At 46.1% G+C, this 22,841-nt stretch overlaps 1 protein-coding gene across 1 annotated transcript in view; it reads right to left on the bottom strand.

The window, feature by feature from the left end:
* Positions 1-1,421: 1,421 nt before the first annotated feature.
* Positions 1,422-22,841, bottom strand: part of TWIST2 (twist family bHLH transcription factor 2) — a 67,656-nt gene continuing 46,236 nt past the window's right edge. The window contains exon 2 of the mRNA XM_067549795.1: positions 1,422-1,572. The gene's annotated coding sequence lies outside the window, so the exon portion shown is untranslated. The remainder of the gene's footprint in view (positions 1,573-22,841) is intronic.

Below are 22,841 nucleotides of genomic sequence, written 5' to 3'. Positions count from 1 at the left end.
TGGACCTTCACGACGCGCGGGGGAGGTGCTATGGGTGACCATCAGAGCCTCCTAGGCCTCCTGCCCATTGTGAAGGGCCGGCCTGCTGCTTACCCACCGTTCCAGTCCTGCAGCCTGGTGCCGGCTCGGATGGGGTGACCTCACCCCCTCCAGTCTGGGAAGGGGGGGGGGGGGCGCTGGGCCAACACTTCACGATGCATGCGGGGGGAGAGGTGCTATGGGGTACCCCTCAGCCTCCTGCGTCCCCCACCTCCTGCGTGTGTTAAAGGGCTGGCCCCGCGCCCCCCTCAGGCCGGTTTCCGGGGGCCTGGCCCATCCCTACTCCCTTGTCGGTACACCACTGTCTCAATGGGAGCCTCTAGGTACTACCATCATATAAATAGTACATAGTAACAAAAAAAGTGCTTGTTCTTAGAGAAAGTAATTGAGAAATAGATACATGTTTAAGTGGCATTACATTTTATTTAATAAAGACTTTAATAAAAGTTGACTAAAATCAGTTTCGTTAAACTAGTGCAAACCTCTGTGAGGACACTCTAAAAGTGATTTAAACTTGGCTTATATCCATTTAGCTTAAATCAGTCAGTAACCAAATATAAGACAGGTTAAAGTCAATTAAACTTAGAGGTTTACACTGGTTTAATTGATTCCAAGGTCAGAAGGCATCTGATCTACATAATGCAAGCTATGGAATTTCACCCTATAACCACTGTAGTGAGCCCTATAACCTGTGAAACTGATTTTAGTTACTGGGGTTGCAGTTTAAATATAGACAAGGCCAAAGTAACAAATGAAAAATGGAGTGTCCTTTTTTCTTAAGTATTGGACTGTGAAATCAGAAAGTAAATCAAATACCTCCAGTAGCTGCAGGACATCTTTATTTTTAGTGGCAAGAGAAGCAGTATACACAGCCACATTGCAGTCTCTTAGCTCGTTAAAAATATCTCAATAAATAAAACAAATAAGCAACATAGACACTGGAACAGAAAATGAAAAAATAAAAAAAAAGTTTAGCTGTAACAAATCATGGAGCAACTGGAAGAGGTGATGGGTGCGTGGAGTGCAGAATCCGTAATCCAGATTTTACTTGAAATAAATCATGCAGGATTTTGGTAGACCATGTTGTTTTTTCTGAGCACCTTGGTCCAGTTTTGATGTTACTGTACAAGAAATCATTTTGAGTTAAAATATATATATATTTAAAAAAAGAGTACAGCAAAGGGAAGATAAAATCCAACCCCAAAGATTTCTCATAAATGTATTCCTGAATTAAAATGTTCAGAAAAAACCAAAAAAGCAAACAAACCCACAAAAAAACCCCAACGACACTAAACAATCAACATTGCTTGCTTTTCTTTCCTTTTGGATCAGTCTCTTGGGGAGAGATGTTGCAAAGTTTCAGCCCATTCGCTTCGGTGCCGTTTTCCCACGCAGTCGAAGTGCTCTGAAGAGTTCAGAGCGAGGGAAGTCTAGAGGGGTCTTTTGGACCAGTATACTTGAGGTTGTTGAGGTTTCAGAAGCTATAAACTTGGATGCATCCCAATTCCACTTCAGTCTCAGACACTGGACAGTCTAGAATAAAAGAGGGGGGGGGGAAGTCACACTGGACATCTTCCTATGCATGTTCTCTGATAAGCCCTTTTCCCTTACAAATCAAGGAAATGATTCAGGAAAGCACATGCTTAAATCTGTTCTTCTTCAGGACAATACTTAAGCCTGTGCTTATGTTCATGAGCTGACACACACAGGCTCCCCATCCTTGAGTACCAGTGGTCTTCTAAGCCTCCATGCATTTTAAAAACAAGTCCATTGATTTCTACATAGGCTTAAAGTTAAATGTGCCGCAGAGTTCTCCTGAACAGAGATGCTTTCATGAATCAAGATTCAAACCTCCACAAACACCTGTGGAGGTATGGAAAGCATTCCAGATGAGAGAGATTTCCCAACATTCAGGGAGGGAAACTTTAGGATTAGTTCAGAATTATTTAGTTTAGTGATGACGCAAACAAAAGCTGATATGGTAGAAATATATGCAATAATGAATGGCATACAGAACGTTGTTCAGATGCTCCTGCTTACCTTCTCTCATCACACAACGTCCAGAGCCACCCAGTGACATGAAATAAAAATACGTTTAAAACTAATGAAAGGAAAAATGTTGGCAGGATTAGCCAGAGGAACTCCCTGCCACAAAAGATTTTGAAGGCCAAGAGCTTAGCAGGAGTCAAAAAGAGGGTTAGACGTTTCCATGAATAATGATGATATGCTACACTCAGTTGTGCTAATTAAGGTGCATTTTATGCTGGATACCAATGTGCCATCTTCAGGACATAAACCATGGGGTTATAAACACTAAGGCCCGGATCCACAGAGATATTTAGGCTCTAACTTCCACTGAAATCAATGGGGGTTAGGAGACTAAATACCTTTAGGGATCTGGGCCTAATTATCCAGAGTTAGGAAGACACTTCCCGCTTACATATGTTATCATCGGGCTGTATCAAATCCTCAGTGCTGACTAGTTCACCTGGAGCAAGCACTTCCCTTTCCTGCACATTAGGGCCAAATCCTAGCTCCATTGACTTCGCTGGGATTGCACATGTGAGTAAGGGGCGAAATGCCCCGCGTAGGCATTTTTGACGTTAACCATGTCTAGGCATTAATGTGGAGGATAGAGCAGAACAAGTGTTTACTTTTGTGGGATGCTGTGATGGGGAGTACAAGCCCCACGTTAGAAAGGAAGAGGTTAAGGAGGTACTATGGGCCCACCTGCAAACCATGTGTAGGTTGGAGGAGCCAGCTCCAAAGGAGAACAGGCCAGCTCAGTGGTGGGTGGCCAGTGGAAGTGAATATATCTGCACTTTTCGCTCTGTGACTGCAGGATAGCCTGTTGTAACTCTGCCAGACCTGCTGAGACAAGGGACTCTTGACACTCAGAAGGTCTGAGACTGACCTTTGATTTATACTGTTTAATGTCTGTACTTGATCTGTCAGGAACAGGGGGCTGGCAGGCAGCAATTCAGGGAAGCAGCTGTAACGATTCCTTGGACACAGGTGGAGTGGGTGGGTCTAGGCCCCCCTACCAGCCCTTAGGGTGTGCAGAAGGTTATGAGTGTACCCTGACAAGTCAGAATCTAGAGGGGCAAAAAGGCCCTGAGACCAAGCCCCTGAAGACCTAGACTCAGGGGAAACTTGGAGACCTCTTGACTATCCTAAGACTATCCATGGCCAGACGCCTTTGCATATCCTGAGGGGAGCAAGGCACCACGTGTCTCCGTTTTTTGTTTTCTCTTAGGGCAATGTGTTGAGCCTCTGGAATTAGTATCTCATCTTGTGAGGACTGAGCCTGATGATGGCTGGTGAATGACTAGAGGCAGACTCACCATACGGCCGTGCCCAGACGCAAGGGGGTGCCCTGGTCGTGAGTCACTTGCCACAGACACCTTTTGTAAGTGCTTTCCACAGTCACGAGTTAGAGCCCGGACTGTGATGTGCCATGGCTGTTTACAGCATACCACTGCTGGCTTCTGGATCGAAGACCCATTTAGTCGACGCCGGGAAGATCCCACCCACTAGAAGGGTGGCAGAGGGAGCATGGCTGGGGGAAAGGAAGCATGAGTGGGTTTCTCTACCATCCACTAATCACTGGCTGCTGTATCTATCCTTTGGTACATCAGTGGACCTGCCTAGCACACAGCTGGACCAAGATCAGGGGTGCACAGAGAACAGTCCTCCTGCCTCTGACCCATGCTCTGTCCTCCTCAGTCATAGTGAAGGTCTGAGCTGGGCAATGAAATTCCTTACAAGCATGGCTGTTATGGGGCATTTCCTCGACTCCCTAAGAAAAGCGCTATGGCATTTTAACATCTGCTAAGAGAAGGACAGATGGGCTTTTCAGGTCAATGCCCTTGATAATGACAGCACTCGTAAGCACTGTAGTGTGCAGCCCAATTAGCACTAGGCGTGAGCTAGGGCTGGGTGAAAGTTTTACACCAGAATCAGAAAGTCAGGTGAAACCTTCATGGCTGCGGGGTGCTGATGTGAATCTGAAGTTTATAAACCCAGGACAACCAAGCCACCTGACCTGGGTTAACTAAAACCCCAGGAACCCGAGTCAGCACGTTCCTCTCAGGTGCTGCATTCTCCCATGTTGTGGCGCAGTACTTGAACCCCCAGCCTTCTAGCTCAGAAGCAAGATTTCTGCTACCTGTGACACCAACATACATCTGTTAGGGTTTATTCCCAGGACATTGAACTCAGCTCAAATCCTTTAATTCCTTTAAAACCTTTCCCAAACGAAGAACAGCCCAGACTAGTTTTGCCTGAGACAGAGACTTAGTGACTGTACATTATTCAATTCCTATTTTAATTACATGTTGAAAGTGAGTGTCCCGTTATGTATTGCAGTATGAAATCAAACCAACGGTGCCTGTGTGTCAGTGTTACACACATAGTACCTGGCACATCATCTTTTTTTTTTTTTTTGCTGTGTGGGGTAGTCAAGGAACAGTTATTTTACTATAAAAAGGCAAAATGCCTTTGCTTTGCTTTGCTTTGCTTTGTGCTGATGGAGGGATGTTTGAAGTGTAAAATTACAGATTGAATTCGCCATGTCCCCATTCCCTCACCTGCCTGGAAACATTCAAAGCCCCAGAAACACTGTGCAGGACCTGTTAATCAAACATGAAGCTCTGATGCTCTGCTCTAGGAAGGCTGCCTATTTTATGAAGCATTTTAAAGAAAAAGAATGTAAAACTCCCTTTGACTTCCCTGGCAGTAGGGTTAGGCCAAAGCTGAGCATCCACTTGCCGTGGCTACCTGTTCTCCCTGCATGATCAAACACACGTGTACTCCCCACCTGGCGGGGTGCATTAGGCTGGGTACGTGCCAAAGGCTTCTGTGCATCTAAAAAACAAATCCACGGATTTTTATGCCGCAGCAGGATGCACAGCTTAAATCTATAGCTCTGTAATTCTACAGCCTCTCCATAAGGTATTGTCTGATGGCCGTGAAAGGGTTAAATCCATAGGTGGAAGTAATGCCTCCTCATACAGCCTGTGCAGTGCCAGGTCCCTGTATCACTTTCCTGGATCAGTGGGAAGCCACAGGGCTAGCATCATTCAAAGCCAATTGGGATCTCCCTTTAGGCAATGGGGTCTGTGGTGGAGTTAGGGGTGTGCCCCTAACCTTTGCCGTTCCAGCCAGCCAACAAATTTAAGCTAGATGTCCCTGGGAGAGTCCAAAGTTCCAGTGCTCCCCCAGGACCTTTTAAAATGTACAGATAGGCTCATCAGTTCAAACCAGCCGTAGCACTTCAGCCTAGCTCTCCGACTCCATCCAACACAGGCCTCATGCAGTGTCTCCAAAACAGCATTTAGCCTTAGGCACCACACAGGTTAAACCTCACAAAGGGGTATTGAGCTCATCTCGGCTGGGTCACCGCAAGACAACAGGGAACTTTTGTGCCAGCAGACTTCTTCCTGCTCAGGAAGAATAATGAACATGCCGTTGTAGATTTGCCCAGCCACGTTTTTTCAGACTAACGAGGCGAGCCCTGTAACCCGCTATGGCCCAGGGGACGCCCCATGTAATTTTTTGGCTTTTTGTGGAAGACACTGTATCTCCCCTCCGAGGGCTGACTCAGCTCATATATCAAAAATGATATATAATTATTTCCTCCCTCTAAGGAAAGCTTCCATTTAGCCTTTTTTTAAAAAGTTATTAATTATCTAATTACAACCACATTCTGTAGAAGAGTTCAGGACTTGACTGACTGCCCAGGGCCACTTAGAAAAGCTTAAATGTTGGGTGTGCACTGACAGAAGTGGCTTGTGTGTGTGCGTGTGCACCGGTGGATGACAGATGAGGCCTTCCTTTGCACTTGTGTTGCTACAGCCCCGTTGGTTGGGGGATGGGGGGAATAATGAAGCAAAGGAAAGAGAAAGACACCACGGGATATTCCCTTGCTTGGAGTGGGGCAAATGTTAAATGCTGCACTTCCTTAAATCCCTGGGCCACGTGTCTAGGGAAAATGCTGTAGTACTACACCTAGCTTTTATGTAGTGCTTTGCATCAGTGGGTCTCAAAGTGCTTTACAAAGGAGGCCAGTATCATTCTCATTTTACAAATGGGGAAACTGAGGCACAGGAAGGGGACGGTGGCAGGGAGCCTGAGAGTAGATAGTGGGTGCAGAAATGAAAGTGGTTCAGGCTGGTAATGGGGAGGATTAGGTGAGCTAGTCCTCATTAAACAAGAACCTTTCCTCCTCACCTCTGAAGCTCACTGCAGGCTCCAACCAGACACAAATCACGTTGAAGGTTCTCAGGTACTTGCTGACTTTTCTTCCATTATTATCGTTTTTTTAATCCTGCCCAGGACTGGGAGGGCCAGGACGTTACGAGGCAGTCTCACAGACCAGTTTTGCAGGTGCAGGGCTGTAAGCAAGATGGAACTACACCCTAGTGAATTCCTCCCATGCAAGGATAGGGTAGGGAGCCGTACATGCTCTCCTGCACTGCAGCTGGGGTAGGAGTGACTGGGGGTGTGGCCAAAACGCTCTCCATTCCAGCTAGTTTGGGCAGCAGAATTTAGCAAGATAGAGGCCCAGGGGTTGCTCTAAATTACACCAGGGGTTTAAGTCCCCATCAAACGCAGCATTAGGTGGGTGTAGAGCCACCACTGTCCCTGGTGCCCCTGCTCTGCCACTTGCAGGTTGTAGCACAGAATCCAGCCCGAGAGGCTTGGATAAACATTGGGAAAGGAAGTGAACTGCAACCTGGGGCGTCCTGGGATCTCTGCCAGCTGTCCAGAATTACAGCATTTTGCATCAGTGGTTCTCATGGCACTTTAATTGAACATTAATGAACTGAGCCTCCCGACATACTCGCAGGTAGGAAAGCATTTATCCCCGTCTCCCAGATGGGGAAACTGAGGCCCAAATAGTGGTGAAATGGGTGTGTCACAAGCTACCCTGATTGTGGATTTGGGGTGGGGGATGTGCTTCACTCACTGGCCCTTCACAGAATTGGAATGGAGTGTTGGGCCCACTAGGTGCTTCCCTCAGCAATGACTGAGGAGAGCATGCACCAGGCCTCCCCCTCAGGAGAGACGTTTGGGAGAACAGAAGCATGGAGGCTGAGGAGAAAGGATTAGGACTGAGGGGGTTAGAGCACTGGACTGGGACTCAGGATACATGGGATTCAATTCTGGGCCTGCTCACTGGCCTGCTGGGTCACCTGAGCGAAGTCATTTCCCCTCCCTGTGCCTCAGCTTCTCCATCTGTCAAATGGGGGGCCCACAATGCTGCTCTTCTTTGTAAAGCGCTTTGAGAGAGCTATGGAGGAAAAGTGTTGTCTAAGACCTAGGAACTATTACCGTGCCTCAGACCGGATGATACAACTATATCTCAAAAAGCAGAACCCCCAGACTCCACAATGTTTGAATCGGAGTAATGGGGTGTTCACCCGCCCCTGCCGTCACCCTGGTATTGATGTTTTAATTTACAAGATCTTTCCCTTAACAGTACGACTTCCAGTTGGAACAGGTGCAGAGAAGGGCTTCTAGGATGATCAGAGGAATGGAGAACCTACCTTAGGAGAGGACACTTAAGGAGCTTGGCTTGTTTAGCCTAACCAAACACAGGCTGAGGGGAAATATAAATACATCAGAGGGATAAACACCATGGAGGGAGAGGAGTTATTTAAGTTAAGGGCCAATGCTGAGACGAGAACAAATGGATATAAACTGGCCATCAACAAGTTTAGGCTTGAAATTGGATGAAGGTTTCTAACAATCAAAGGTGGACAGTTCTGGAACAGATTCCAAAGGGGAGCAGTGGGGGCAAAAACCTAATTTGTTTCAAGACTGAGCTTGCTAAGTTTATGGAGGGGATAGCATGATGAGACTGCCTATAATAGCATGTGGCCTGTCTATGACTGCCCTAGGGTGTAGAATTTGCTTTCACAGAGCACCTTAAGTGCTTAGAGTGCTCCAAAGGGCTCTGGAAAGGGATGAGAGAGAGACTGGACTGATGCGGCAGCTGCCATGTACTTAGGAACGGCTCACACACAGGCTGTGATTAGAACATCTTTGTCAGGACCACAGGAGTTGCCCCTGCTCTTTTCAGTAGGTACTGTGAGAGCTGTACTTTCACAGAGGCACCTCCGAGAGATTGCAGAAAAGGGCAGTCTCCCCTCAACTCTGCAGTGGAGCATCTGCCTTTTTGAGTATGCCAGAGTGGAACTTGAACACACGCTTTTCTGGCCCATGGCTGCTAATAGAGTCACTGTGGCCCAGATCCTGAAAAATATTTAGGTGCCTAACTCCCATGGGAGTTGAGCACCTAAATACCTTTTGAGCAGGGCTTAAATTCAGCCAAAGCTGACCGGAGCATAGCTCTGGTAAATATTTTCACTCCCCCTCGAGTGTTTAGAGCATGTTGGGGGAACTTGAGGGGGAAGGGAGAAGAAGGGGGCTCTGGGAAATGCTCTATAAGAATTTAAGCCCTGCCTGTGACACTACAGATTGAATGATATGGGTGAGAGGACTCCAAAGTAAAAGCAGGCAGTACTGGGCACAAACAAACAAACATGGGTCTTGTCATAAGGACTGGATTCACTGCTGGCATAAGGGAGAGCAGCTTAATGGAGGAGGTGGAGGTGCAGCCTTACACTAGCGTGGAATACGACTGTCTACTTGACAGCCATGTGGTCTGGCTCCTGCTAGCCCTGGTCGCTGTGGTACCTGAGCACCTGCCAATCATTAATGGACTTCACCCTCACCTCAGGTAGTGAATATCGTTCCCCATTTACAGATGGGGAGATGGAAGTACAGCGGAGATAAAATGACTTGCCCAGGGTCCCATAAAAAGTCTGTGAGTGAACCAAGAATTGAATGCATGGCTTTTGAATCCCATTCCAGTGCCTTTATATTCATGAACCTTCCTTTGCTTATAAAGCTCCATGAAATACTGGGAATTCAAGCCACTGTGGAAAGGCACACAAAACAAGGGAATTCAGCCCTCTGAGTAAAACTACAAGGTTGCTAATGATAGAATTGTGGCAACTTTCACCCCCAAACTGCTTTTTAAATTGAAACGATACCTGCTTCCTGATTCACAGATCCCTGTGGAATCTGATTTACCTTTCACTAGCATTTCAAGAAGGAAAATGTTTTAAAAAAAATAAAATGTGATCCCTCCCTCTCTCCCTCCCAGGTTTGTTGTTGGGGCAGAAATGTTTTCCACAAGAAGCACTTGGTCAGCATTAGCTACCTATTAATTCTTGCCTTGAAACTTTCCTGAGGGGTCTAATTTCAAAGGAATAGGCCAAAACCAGTGTGTCTTTCAGAAGAGAGTGCATTTTCCCATCTCTCCACTTTTATTTATTTATTTATTTTTGAGACCCAAAGATAATGAAATAGCCCAAACCGCAGGTAGCTGTATCTTATCCTCTTATATCCTAGACTAAAATGTCATTTTATCTGATGAGATGGTGATGCTTCCAGAAACAACGATCAGCACCGCAAGGGTGCAGGCATGATCGGCGTTAATAGACTCATAGGTTAACTGCAATTGTTGTTGCTTTATTCAGAGTTACCTGCAATGTTTTGGTACTGTGTGATATTTTTATTTTTTTTTGTTTGCATAGGTACAAACTCTAGGCAGTATCTAAAGGTAAGAAAATAAATCAGTCAGAAGGGGGGGGAGAGAGATTTACTAGGACTAGTTTCAGCTTCCAAAGAAAGTACGTCACAACTGACAAAAAGCATTTGTCTGTGATACATTACATGATGCAGCCATTCATTCAAAATATATTTAGTTAGTCCATCAGCAATAGTGCCATTTGAGGACTTCCAGGAATATTATAGTACCCAACTCAGTGGAGGAAGAGGCAGTGATAAACACCTGTGATAGTGCTATTCTTTTCTGTTGTACCCTCAGATGTTGGGTGCCGAACTCTTTTGAGAAGCTGGTCATCAGTATTAAAATGGGAACTGGTAGATGCTCAGCTACTTTGAAAATCTGGGAGGTGGAGACTGGGCCAAAGGGGCAGGGAGGGAGAAAGGACAACTAGGACAAAGACAGGCCAGAGGGAATGGGTAGAAGTGAACTTTGGCGGAAACAGGATCGGAAGAACCTATGGCTACTAGAGCACACTACCCTCAAGACCTGGAATGGAACCAAGATTCCTGAGTCTCGCCATTCCTCCACCATCAATAATAGGTCTGAAAACCACTGGCAAAGTGTGTGTCTCAAGCCCCTATAGCAGCTGGTCCATATAACAATAATAATACCTAGCTCTTATAGAGTGCTTTTCATTCATAGACATCAAACCACTTTACGAAACAGGTCAGTTTCATTACATAGAGGATGACAGCCTACTACTGTTGTTGGTTACTTAATTGGCTCAGGGGGCAGAGGTCTATGCTGGGATCTAAAGATTCCAACCCTTGATGACCCAAGTAGATGTTAATACTATTCCCCATGAGGGAATTTTTGTATTTTCAATTTGCTTTTTAAATTACCTAGGAAATTATACACAACAAATACATTCAAAGACCATGAATGAGCTTGCAAAATTAAGAACTGAAAAGTTAGGAAACTTTTTTTTTTATTTTTGCATGTAAGAGTCCCTTTGTGGGTATGCAGTATGATACAATATTTCATTACATGATCACATGCTATTTTTTTCTCCCTGGGACTCCTGGCTCATTCAGTGCACAGGATGGACCTGCTCAGAGGATGAATGAGGGTTTTGTAATGGCAGAGGTTATTGTCTGCCAGCCCCCAGCCTTGTGTGTTGCTGGAGTTGGAAGGTGTACAGTGAATGAGGGAGGGGATTACAGGAAAAGGAAGAATGGTCTTGTGGTCAAGGCAGTTGAGCGCTGCCCTGGAGAACTGGATTCTATCCCTGCCTCTGCCACTGAGTTACTGTGTGTTGCTGGGTAAGTTGCTTAAACCAAACTTTTCACAGGTGGCCACTAACTGTTTCTCATTTTCTGAGTATCCAACTTCAGACCCTGGGGACTTACTTGCAGATGTGCTGAGCACTCACAGCTGCAACCGAAGTTATGGGGAGCTGTGATTTGAACACACCAAGTGCTATATAATGCTAAGTACTCTGAAAAACCAGATCCTAAGTTCTCAATTCAGCATCCAAAATGAGTGGATACGTTGGACCTTACTCTCTCTGGGTATGTCTACACTGCCATTAAAAACCCACTGACTCGGAGTCACGGGTTGCAGGCTGTGGGGTTGTTTCACTGCAGTATAGACTTCTGAGCTTGGGCTGGAGTCCGGGCTCTAGGACCCTGTGGGTGGGGTGGGACCTTGCCCAAGTCAGGTGCCACAGGCCAGCCATGAGTTTTTTTTATTGCAGTGTAGACATACCCTTTGTGTCTCCATTCCCCATCTGCAAAATGGGGATCATACTAGCCCCTCATCTCCCAGGGGTGTCATGAAATAAATTCATTAATGTTTGCGAAGCATTCAGGTACTACAGTGATGAGCACAGGAAAACCCATAAAGAGAGTAATAATTCTGTCTTCAGAGCAGGGTATGAATAATGTGCTGTGAATAAGGCTGCACACTGAGCAATGTGGATAAAATAAAATATTGAATGGCTGTTTGTTCCCTGAGCACTGTCCATCTGGGTCACTAATGGAGGCAGGGGTCCTGTGGGAAAACAGTATGTAATAATGTAATTAAAGACTGCCTTCATACTGCATACACCACACTAGAGGGCTGAGTTAAGGTGGCACAGGCATCCTTAATCCTGACATTTCCTACCCTTTGAGCCCTCCACACATTTTAACAGTTTTTGTGTGAAATAGAATTATAGGATGGTACAATCTGTGAAATGCTCTTGGGCCAAATCAGCAACTCGTGAAATCGGCATTGTCTTATTGAATTCAACAGATGATTTACATCAGCCAAGATTCTAACTCTTGAGTATTTTCAGAGTTTTCTGTAGGACTTTGTTTAATTTCTATAGAATCTTACTGGCTTCATCAAGTCAGACCAAACTTTTCCATGGTGTTTTCCACACCTTTCACTTACCTTCTTAAGGTGCTGCTACACATTTATGATCCTTTTTACCCAGGAGGGACTGAGGAAGGCACTCTTCAAAGCCTGTCAATGTATTCAGTTGGTGGTTGCTCCCCTTTCTGACTGCATCAGATACACAGCTTTCCTAACTCCTACTGGCCTAGCGGGAACCAGCAGATCCTGATCTCCTGTGTGGCAGAGTAACAAGAGCAGGCTTCAACTGACCACTGTTTCAGTGTAGCTTCTCTGTAACGGCCATTTGTGTCTTACCATCAGAAACTCTGCATAGCCTGCCGCTTCATGCTGCTTACATTGTAAACCGATCCATCCCACTATTTATCTGAGGGTTTTACACTGCTGCCCATCACTGTGGTACCTGAACACCTTCCATGCAAAATCAATAGCAATAGCGAAGTCTTAATGAATGGCATGGAGTCTCTGGTGTATCTTCCTTTTCAGATTCAAAACTTTGCTTGTGGCAGGGTTTTTGGGAGCTGGGGTTGGTACGGGTTTAGGAATAGAAGGTGGATACATGGTAGTTGTGTACTTTAAATTACTAATATGTTTTAATAGAAAGATGGATGGTCTTGAGGTTAAAGCACAGAGTGGGCACTTTGCAGATCTCAGTACTCTTTGATTTCCTTTCTGATCTTGGGCAAGTTGCTTAGGCCCAGATCCTCAGAGGTACTTGGGAACCTAATTCCTTTTGCAGTAATGGGACTTAGGGGCCTAAAGGCCTTTTGAGAATCTGGGTCTTAGCACCTCTGTGCCTCAATTTCCCCATCTGCAAAATGGAGAAATATAATACTTCTCTAGCTTTCTCACGGCAATGTGGAAGGCTTAATGTTTGAAAGGCATTTTGTGGTCCTCTGATGGGAGGCACTGTAAAAGGCACCATCTGAGCGCTTAGAAAATATAATAGTTATAGAGTTGAAGACCAGGAGAGAACACTAGATCGTGCCATCTGACCTTCTGCTTAGCACAGCAGGCCACCAACATCACCAAGCATCTACCCACCGAACCCAATCAGCATATAGTATACAATTATAGCAAATCTACAGCCACAGCTTGATGCTACCAAAACCAGTTAGCTTCTCGTTATCGCTAGTAGGTTGTAGCTTGTACCACACAAGACTATTCTGAAGTTCCCCTTTCACTTGTGGCCGCTTAATACTTTGTGGTACATCAGTGGAATCTGACTTATAATGCGGCAGCAATAGCAGGGACTTGGTAAGAGGAAATTTTGCCCAAGTCCCCATGGTGCTTGCTGTGCAGGGTTAAGTTTGGTTTTGGTTGAAATCATTTTCACAACCCTGTCAGAAGTGTAAAGATAATAATGAAATGGGCAATTCTCTCCGCTATTAATGACCCGCGAAGGCACATGATGATTATGAATAGTTTAACACTGGGCTTTTTATTTCTTCAGGCAGTTCAGAAAATGCTTCGTTACTTTGTTGGAAAAATTGTAAGCCAGATCTCCAGCTGGTGCAACCTGCCTCAACAGCACTCTAATGATTTATACAAGTTTGAAGCTCTAAGCCCACATCCTCACAGGTGTCTAGCTACCTTTGAGGAGCTGGCCTTCAGCCCTTTAATGATGCCTAGTTTCTTGAGATAATTTCCCATCAAGGCTCACCCTATACTGCCCTCATTGAAGATGAGAGGAGACACCCTCCGTCAGGGAATCAGACATGAAGGAAGAGTAAATGATAGTATGGCACTGATTACAATAAACTTGCTTCTTCCACTCCTCTTCTCCTTTAGTACCTTGCCCACTGAAGTCTGAGGGACTGCTAGTGCATGGAGGTATCACTGTGCGATTAGGGTGGCAGGATCAGGCCTTTACTGAGGTGTAACTTGGTTGCATGGGACTAGATTTGTGGCAAAGCCCTGAGCACTGGGCAATGCCTTGCTGTGCCAGGAAAGAATTGTACCTCCTTGATCCAGGCAGAAGGGTTGGTAATTTGCAAGTCTATATCAGCAGCAAATTATTGCATGCAGTGTTGTTGTAGCTGTGTTGCTCCCAGGATATCAGAGAGAGAAGGTGAGTGAGGGAACATCATCTATTGGACCCATTTTTCTTGGTGAGAGACAAGCTTGTCAACTTCCACATGTCTGGGAAAGGTCTGTGATGCTCAGAGTTCCTTTCCCAGGCCTGAAGACGAGCTCCACATGGCTCGAAAGCTTGTGTCTCTCATCAAAAAACACTGGTCCAGTAGAAGATATTCCCTCACCCACCTTGTCTCTCTAGCAGCACATTACGACATTTCCCCCCATGCTGCACCGTCTGGCATGATGGGAAAGGAAGAGGATGTGTGACTGCCACCACGTTGGCTCCTGCCAGGGATTGAACCAGCCACCTCCTTAACTTAAAAAACCAAACACAACCCCACCCGTGTCTGGGTAGCCTGAGCGAAACAGGCAGGCTCTGTAACTGTGCGCTGCAATAGACTCATATCCCCTAAGGAAGGAGACCTCATAAGCCCCCCAGCCATGGGGCAGTAGTTCTCAACCTATTTACCATTGTGGGCTGCATCCAATACTACCTGGATGGCCCTGAGGATATCACATGGGCCGCAGCTGTGTGCTGCTCGGCCCCAGGTTGAGAACCAATGGGTGAGAGGGACACCAAGACTCCTGTTCTGCCCTTCTCACCCCTCTGAGAGGATAGCCGATAAGCAGCTGCCACTTATCCCCATGTTCCTGGATCTTATTCCCCCTGAATTACACTCTCGTGGCACTGTGCAGTCTAGGGAACAATCTAGCTTTTAACTTGCAAAGGCCCCGATCCTGCAAAGAGCCAGCACCCGTGGGTACATGGTTGGGAGCTAGTCTTCTCCTTCTTCCTCAGTCAGTGCTATGGATTTTGTTTTCCTAGCAGGAGCAGCTCTCTAGCCCCCTGCTGACAGCCCCTGGGAGAGGAGGGACAAGAGGCAGTGAACTGGGGCACCTCCTAACTAGTTGCTCACAACTGCAGCAGATGTTATTGATTTTTGCAGCCACCGAGACGTTGATAGGCTGTTTCCTCCCCCTGCCCTTAATTTTGGGGAAGTAAAATACTATGCAGGTCAGAGGCAGAAAACCCCTGTGCTTCACCATTGGGGAGAGAAGCCGGAGAGGCTTTTCCACTTTGTCCAGCAGCAACTTTTTGACTGGGAGCAATGGAAATCGGAGCATTTACTTTTGAGGCTATTCCGAAGGGATGTGGTTTCTGACCAAACATCCTTCATTGCCAAACTGAGTTTGACTTAAAACAATGACAGACTTCTCATGACATACATCAGAGAGCATATTTTGAACCAACCCCATCTGCTGCCAACTGTATGATCAGGGTTCACAGAAATCCACAGGTGCAGAAAATTTACAGTTCCTCAAGCTGTTCCTGTGGATTTTGCTGCATTCTGCAGAATCTAAGCTGCTTTCTTTCCTTCCTTTTTAAGTTTCCCTTCCCAGACTGCCTCTGCTCTCCTAATGCTATTCATTTTAACGGTATCTTAACTTCAAAGCTAACCTTTGAGTAACTCCGAGGTTTGGAACAGAGAGCTGTGTTTTCAGCAGCTCGCCTAACTTTTGCGTGACAGAGCTGCCTGCTGATTAGATAGGAGGTTGGCATCACGCAAAACTACCACCAAAAAATCAGTACTACTAGTTGTATGAATCTTTTCTGTTTACCTTAAAGCATCTTCCTCCGCCTGAAACGAGACACGTGTGGAAGAAATTAAAATTAAAAAATAAATGGCAAGGGGGAAAAAGAGAGAGAGCGCGCCATAATCAACCAGAATCAAATTCCCCCAGCCCAGTTCATGGAGGAAAGGTCCATCAAAGACTATTAGCTAAGACGGTCAGGGATGAAACCCCATTTCCTAAACCTCTGACTGGCTGAGGCAAAGAGGGGAAAACAGGGGTAGCTCTCTCCAACAGTGCCCTGTTCTGTACACTCCCCCCCTGTAGCTCTGGCACTGGCCACTGCTGAAGACAGGACACTGGGCTAGATGGACCATGATTCTGACCCAGTGTTTCAATGGGAGTTAGGAACCTGAATGCCTTTGAAGATCTGGGCCTTACTCTTTTTAAAAGGGTGGAAGTCTGAACTAGTCCCGTGACTCCAGGAGTCTTGGGCGCTAGCACAAGCCTATAGAGCCTATCCCTGAATCTGTTTCTGCTCCCAGGTGCTAGTGTACCCCACAGAGCACCATGTGGTGGAATGAGATGGGCCAGGGGCTGGCCCTCTCCTGCAGTAGGGTGGAGAAGAACATCGCTGCTGGAGGAGCGGGGCAGCTCCTGTCACAAGACAGCACCAGGCCCAGGAGCCATGTAAGAGCAAAGTCACATAGCACAAACCTCAGACCATTAATATCCCACCTGCTAGGGAGCAGACTGAGACTGTGTGTGACTGGGGCATGCTCCCTAGACTCTCAGTGCACCCACAGCTGCTGCGGCCCAGACCCCCACCCGGCATACTCCTCACCGCACAGCCAGCTGGCAGAGATTCCATCTGTTCCCTCCTGCTGCCCACATGGGTATTGGACACAGAGCCCCACTCCCTTTCCCACGCCTGGATGTGCAACCATGGCTGTGTGATGGCTGGGGCCATCTTGTCTTCACTGCCTGGCTGTCCAGGGCTCAGTCAGAACAGAGCTCTAAGGGATGAGGGCACAATCCTGCCTTCAGATCTACATGGCAATAACTCAGCTTTTGTAAATGGTTCTCTCTATGTGTGGAGCTCCCATCAGTCTGGTGCCTATATAATCCGTGTGTGTCACGTGTCTGAGCCACAGAGGAGCCTGGTGTGTTACTGCTGTCACCTGTGGACTGATGCTCTTCAGTTCAAGCTGTAGCGATGGCAGCTTTATCTCTGAAGGTCCCCAGTTCCTTCCCTGATGGTGGACGGCACATAAGTGGGAGGCTTCATGATTGATTCAATTCTTTCTGGGTGTCTGGCTGGTGAGTCTTGCCCACATGCTCAGGGTTTAGCTGATGGCTATATTTCAAGTCAGGAAGGAATTTTCCCTCAGGGCAGATTGGCAGAGGCTCTGGGGGTTTTTTTTTTTGCCTTCTTCTGTAGCATGGGGCATGGGTCACTTACTGGTGGATTCTCTGTATCTTGAAGTTTTTAAACCATTATTTGAGAACTTCAATAACTCAGTCACAGGTTAGGGGTCTCTTACAGGAGTGGGTGGGTGAGGTTCTGTGGCCTGTGTTGTGCAGGAGGTCAGACTAGATGATCATATTGGTCCCTTCTGATCTTAAAGTCTATGGATCTATGATTCGGTGCCTCAAATATCCTGGCTGAGCTTTCTGTGGCTAGCGGAAGTATTTAACCCAGACGCTATTTGTCTGTCCTAGCTCTCCGGTTGGCTTTTTAGCTATAGTGGCTCATGCTTTTACCTCAGGATATCCCTGGTTCAGTCCTTGGTGTGGTGGCCACGATAATGGCCATCAAACCCCGCTGCTATGGTGATGGTTGCTTTAGCTAGGCATATTATATAGTGCTGTAACAAGAATGGGTTACGAGGGTTGCATAATGGTTTCCATCGTAACTCCAGGCGTTCATCTGCTTAGTGTAGCTTTCTGAAACATGCCAGCTTTGGGCTTAAGTTTCCCATGCCTGAAGGTGATTTGTTTTTAAAGTCTCAGCAAAAACGGTCCCGCTATTTTTGAGCATGAGGAGAATGGAAAGCATACGCTCTATCCAGGGCTACAAACGTTCCTTCCAACCATGTTTTGACCATACTTTGTGCTGCCATGACTGGGAATTGAAAGCTGAAATCTGGGAAGAAAATAGCCCATGCTGAGGCGTGGGGCCTGAGCTAGTAGTGGAGGAAATTGATTTGATTTGAACTTTCCACAGTCTCCTTCTGCGTAGGCCTGGTAGCTCTTTTTCATGAAGACTATGAAGTGTGCGCCCAAGGAAGGCAGCCTGTGGAGTTATTTTGGCTCGTGTTGTATCTGAGCTGGCACTTCCTTAGCCAGTCAAATATTGCTGATGTGAATTAGAGGGGGCATCTGAGGGGGATGGGCTTCGTTAGGCCTGTAAGGTGAGCAGGGAGCTGAGGAAGGATTTCTGTGGGCAACTGCTAAGATGAGCTAGAGTGGGACTCGCTCCTTTCTACCTGGGCTGGGAGGCTCGTTCCCAGCTGCAATGTAGGCATTCCCTAAGAGTCCAAAATATGGGGACACCCGCTTTGTCTTCCTCAGCCCCAGAGCCCCTCAAGTTTTCAGGAGAAGTACGTGCACAGTCCCACTGACATCCGGGGGAATATGTAGGGGCCTAAAATCAGGCAGGTGTTTAGGGACCTTGCTGAATCACGGCTTAAATATGCCGTAAAGGGTTCCCTCCTTTAGACCTCTAAAGGGAGAGTGACTGGTGTTGTGGTGGTGTTGAGGCAAGCATATATGGACTGGAATCTCATGTACTTGCTGGGTTTTTTCACATTCAAAGGTTCCTCGCGGGATGGGAAAGCCATTCTCCCCCGCCCACCTTTATATAAAATGTTTGTATAAATACTGATACACAAACACAATATATATGTGTGTGTGCATGCTGGGATATGTACCCAATGCTACACACCCAGAACACACTTCACTTAATGCCTCAGCATTTGAGGACTGCCAGCATCATGCTTTCAGAGTTTATTTAAACAGCCCTGCAGGGGTTGTGTTCAGGTTAGTTCCGAGGAGCAGAGTTTCTTATATCTCATAAAAGAGTCAAGGTGAGTAGTATATAACAAATCCATGGGTGCAGACAACAGGCACGCTTACTATATAAATCACATGTGCATCTGAGGTCTAAAGCCATTTGTCCGTCTGCTCCCAAACCAAAGGTCCCTAAGGAGAACTCCTATATCTTGTAATAGCAGCAGCTCTGTAACCTCAATGTGGGCCAGCCACTAGAGGGCAATATCATATCTTCATGCACACAAACAAAGGCAGTGTGTTACAGTAAGAAAAAATGAAAGAGGAACAAATTTAGGGTAGCCATATGCATGCAACGCCTGGAGCATTTGAGAAAGGGAATGTCTGCCACTTGCTGGTAGCATTCTGGGTTACACACAGTATGGGGTGGAGGGTGAGAGAATGATGAGGGGCAAAAAATGGACATCTCGTTTGTGCCCTTGCACATGTCTATTTTGTTGGAAAACAGATAATTGTGTGTAAAGGCAACCTGACTGTTGTTATTTAGATTACAGTTCTATCTAAAGGCCCTATTATTCTAGGCAAACACATACTGAGAGACAGTCCCTACCTCAAAAAGCTTACTGTCTAGACAGACAAAGGGAAAAGGGGAAACTGAGGCACAGAGGGATCCTAAAGGGGAGCCCAGAATGGAATCAAGGTCTTCTGATTTGTAGGGTAGTTCCCTGTTTACTGAACCAAGGAGAGGTAATTATACATGATCCCTAGCTCCTATATAGCATTTACATCAGTAGGTCTCAAAGCGCTTTACAAAGGAGGTCAGTATCATTATCTCCATTTTACAGATGGAGAAACTGAGGCACTGGGAGGTGCAGTGACTTGCCCAAGATCACCGAGCAAACCAGTGGCTGAGATGGACATAGGTCCCAGGTCTACTTAATGGTGGCCCAGTGCTCTTTTCACTAGGTTACAGTGCTTCCCTCTATATACAGTGTGTGTATATGCAAATCATCCAATTTTCATGCCCATTTTCCCTTACTCATTTGCTCATGTGCGCATTACGTTGCAGGCGCAATTTGGGCACTTGCTTATTTAAAAACATGGCCATAGCAGGGCAGAAAGTAGCTCCACAGCAGCAACTAAAGCAGAACCATGTTCTCTGCACTTGTGTGAAGGCCTAGAGTTTGTCTGTGAGTTTTCAGGTGTGAGGAAGCGAGTGGAGAAAAGAATTCAGATAATCATAAAAAGAAAAGAAAAGGCCAAATCAGATCCGTTGCTGTGAGTGAGGATAGACTGAAAACAGATACCCCTTGCTCATGTTTTTCTGCCTCCACTGGTATGAACTCTTATCGACCATCCACTCCTAAAGTCTTGCAGATGAAAAAAGAAAGCCACAGTTATGTGCCTCTTACAGCTGGGAAAGCATTAAACAACGCATCCCTTACAGCTTCTCATTCCTGAACAGCAATCCCTTTGCACTATCACCAAACTCAGATCTTGGAGGATTTATCTGCGCCGGTTCAGAGGCAATGGAAAATCTCCTCAGTGTGTGTCATCAAGCTCTCCTGCAGGCTGCACTCCCGTTAGTGATTCCAGATAATGTGCAATTCAAAGGCATGAGAGAGAGAGCAGCCCACTTCCAAATCCCATGGTTCTCTTCCCCCCGACCTGCTTCCGCTCTTTCGTTTGTCCTGTTTAAGAAAAGCTGAGTTCAGTTAGATGGCAGGATGTGGCCTCACCCAGGCAGAACTGCCCTGGAAAAACAACACTGACAAATAGCCCTTTTAAAACCCCCAACTCCTTTGACCATGAAAAAATCATGACTTCTTCTCAGCCCATCACTCGCCATAGAGTAGTGGCTTGTGGCAGTGCTTCCTATGGGAAACAGCCATGGCCAGAAATGATGCCTTGCGTCAATTTTGTTTTTGCTAGGTCTTTTACAAGACAGCAGCGAGCATTTCCATTCACTCTTATTGAGGGTCTGTCTCCCCTGCCTTTATTACTGTTCTTTTTCTGCCTTTCTCCCATTCCTTTATCTTCTTTTCCTCTTTAACATGTTTGGTCTGATTTGCCTTTGCACCGAGGCTCCTTTGTACCCCTCTTGCAGTGTAAAGTGAGCACAGATGATACTGAGACTCACTGTAAAGTTCCTTCATGTGGTTGGAGCAGTGTAAATGGGATCTTTGTGTAAACAGGACTCAAGGCCTGAGAATCCTAAGTGTTAGTTATACATATATGGATGGAATGCCTCAGTCTGTGGCGGCTAAACACAGCTTAGCGATGGCCACGTTACCGACATGACTTTGCTGTTAGTGTGGTACGCAGGTCAGCCCTCACGAATGACGTTAATGAAAACTACTTTTCCTGCCGTTACACAACTGGATACCAAAAATAGCCAGTGGACCAAAATGGAATGAAGGAATGTTTTGCATTGATTTTGGGGGAAGGGGGAAAAGGGAGGGGATTTTCCCTGACTTAATTCATCATCATTGGAGGTGCCGTGACAGCAAAAAATGCAGGATTCTGAGCTTAAACTTTAGGGTGTTCATAGGGTTTCCCCGACACCTATTTGAATTTCCAAACACTGCCCCACTGAATGAGATTTGTTATCACCTCTGCACATAAAGTAGTCTTTGTTTTGTAATCTGAAAGTTCACACCCCATCTCCTGCAGGTCCCGGGCTGTGGATTTACATCCATGTTTTAGGTCCCTGATTCTGCAAATATTTATACGGTCAGCTTCTTGCAAGTCAGTGGTCTGCTCACAGTGCAAAAGCACTGTGTCTAAGTGACTGAATGATCAGGGCTCTAAAGATTGAAAAAGGCATGAAAGCCAAAAGAGCAAGTCTCCCGTGTGTTAAAAGCTGCCACCAAATAGAGGGACAGCTTGCCCAGTCAGCACAGCTGGGGAGAGCTCTGTTGATCTCCACTGAGGATGAGATGACCCTGAATGATGAAATGGTTTGTGTGTGTCTGATGGAGGTCTTTGGATACTGCTAGATTACTCTTGCGAGAGGGGACTTACCCTCGTGGCTAATAAAATACTTTTGCAAAGCAATTTATTTTGCCTTTAGATTGGACCACAGTGAAGCAAATATGAAAAATTCCCAGAGCAGAAGCTTCCAGATTTCCCACAATCCCTTGCCCACTCTACTTCAAATTCAAGTTGAACACTGTCATACATTAGCTATGTATTCAGTCTATTTTTCAGCCATCCCCAGAGAAGGGCCCTTAATATTTCTACTCTTAGGCACCGCCTGCCCTTATGGGTATCGGTGCAAGAAAGCCTTTTGCTTTAAATACAAAAAGAAATGAATAGTGAATTCCCCATCCCCTCCCGTCTCTGCTTGGCTGTGCACTCTGGGCCTGGGAGTGGGGGGGTGAGGGTGAGTTATCATGGGCAAAGGGAAGATATTTTAGTGGGAGCCCCTTGTTAAAATATTGACAGACATTACTAAAAGCAAGGCTAGAAATGGCCAAAAGGCGGAACCTGCTAGTGAGATGCTGGAGCAGGAAAAAGCAGGGCTGTCTCTGAATTCTAGAGGACCATCTACATTCGCTCCCCAGCTGAACCCACCCACCTTGTTCTTGAGCAGCATTCCTAAGAATCAAAACTCAAAGAACAACACCCAAGGCTGCTGGCGACAGAAACTGCTTACGATGCTAGAGGCTGTGGACAGCAAGTAAGCAGTGACTCCCTGATGCACACAAAATTGGAATAGAACAACGCAGAGTGGAGAAGGGACGGACGTTACTGTTAATGTCATTTGCAGCAAATCAGACTCCACGCAGCTGCAGCTCATCCAGGCAGTTAGATTTCTTGCTTTTTTTTATGTGCATGCTCTCTTTTTATGTATGTCTTCCTTTAAAGGCCAACTAACAGACAAACCCAACTAACAACAATGTGATCACAGCTTTGTGACGCTTTATGCAGAAGGGTGAATAAGGGTATGTAATAGTGGCGGGATGGGGGTATGAGGAAGATGGAACATAAGATTGTTTGTAATTTTGGGTAGCTACAGTAAAGCATGTAAATCAGAGCAGTAAGACTGATAGGGAAAGGTGGGTGGGAGATAAAGAGGATGGAATATATATATATATATACACACACACACAGTCATATTTGTGCATAGTTAAGGAATGACAGTGACACTAATAAG

This window comes from Emydura macquarii, unplaced genomic scaffold, assembly GCF_026122565.2.
Source record: "Emydura macquarii macquarii isolate MOO-44397 ecotype Brisbane River unplaced genomic scaffold, CSIRO-AGI_Emac_v2 contig_1253, whole genome shotgun sequence".
NCBI classification, from domain to species: domain Eukaryota; kingdom Metazoa; phylum Chordata; order Testudines; family Chelidae; genus Emydura; species Emydura macquarii.
The sequence above is the reverse complement of the archived record's forward strand: the minus strand, read 5'-3'. Positions and strand labels throughout refer to the sequence as shown.